Source organism: Miscanthus floridulus, chromosome 18 (genome assembly GCF_019320115.1).
Source record: "Miscanthus floridulus cultivar M001 chromosome 18, ASM1932011v1, whole genome shotgun sequence".
In the NCBI taxonomy this organism is placed as follows: Eukaryota; Viridiplantae; Streptophyta; class Magnoliopsida; order Poales; family Poaceae; genus Miscanthus; species Miscanthus floridulus.
The window spans coordinates 66795524-66796701 of NC_089597.1; the positions used below are offsets into that span (position 1 = coordinate 66795524).

Sequence of the window (1178 nt, forward strand, 5' to 3'; positions counted from 1 at the left end):
ATACTTATTGATGTGATCGAGAGAACAATTGCCTCTGCTCAAACAGAATTACCCTTGTTCTCTCTACTTGTGTATCTTATGCAGGGTAATGTATGACCAGTTTTGACCTTCTGACAAACTACGTTGAAGATCTAGAAGCATTAATCAGGAGAACTAGAGACAAACTCAAGAAGGTCTCAGCTTTAGAATTAGAAGACAACCTGACAAGGTGAAGCTTAACACCAGAATTTGAAGCCATGGCCAACAAGACTCTCCATGGGTTCTCTGCTCCAACTACAGCCAACATCCGTACTGGACCAACAGTCAATGTTGGAGACAATGGATTCGAGCTCAAGCAAGCTCTCATCAACATGGTGCAAGCAAGCCCATTTTGTGGAAAGGTACATGAAGATGCGAGTGCACATCTCCAACACTTCCTAGAGATCTGTAGCACTTTCACCATCAAAGGAGTAACCCAAGACACCATACTACTTTGCCTCTTCCCATTCTCACTCCTAGGGAAGGCAAAGCAATGGTTCTACGCCAACAAGGATAGAAACACTACATGGGATAACTACTCCACTGCCTTCCTAGACAAGTTCTTTCCCATGGGCAAGACCAATGCCCTGCGTGGGAGAATTTCAAGTTTTCAGCAACAACATGATGAATCTGTCCTTGAGGCATGGGAATGTTTTCAAGATTATATTACAGAATGTCCTCATCATGGGATGGAAAATTGGCTACTCATATAGACTTTCTACCATGAGTTGACCAACAGTACCCATGAGACTATGGATGCTACTGCTAGAGGTTCTTTCCTTTCACTCACAATCCCAGCTGCAATAGCTCTTGTAGAGAAGATGGCCTCCAACCAAGGTTGGAATGAAGAACGCCTTTAGACCCGCAAGGGTGGTGGAGGTATGCATCAACTCAAGGAGGTAGACATGCTGTCTGCTAAGATGGACCTACTGATGAAGAAGCTTGAAGATCGAGCCAATGAGAAGCAAGAAGTCATGCACATTCATGATTCCCGCATAACGTGTGAAGAGTGTGGCAACACTAGGCATTTAGGGAACAACTGTGCTGAAAGCCATGAGGATGTGAACTTTGTCAATAACAACTACTTTTGTCCTCAATAGAATCAAGGATGGAACCAGCAACAGATGCTAAACTACCAAGGTAATTACCAAGGTAACCCT

The 1178-nt window shown here is 43.9% G+C and overlaps 1 non-coding gene across 1 annotated transcript; it reads right to left on the reverse strand.

Annotated features, from left to right (window-relative positions):
* Nucleotides 1–602: 602 nt before the first annotated feature.
* LOC136525098 (small nucleolar RNA R71) lies at nucleotides 603–709 on the reverse strand. Its single transcript, XR_010776423.1, has one exon. It is a non-coding gene; the product is annotated as a small nucleolar RNA R71 (small nucleolar RNA).
* Between the last annotated feature and the right edge of the window lie 469 nt (nucleotides 710–1178).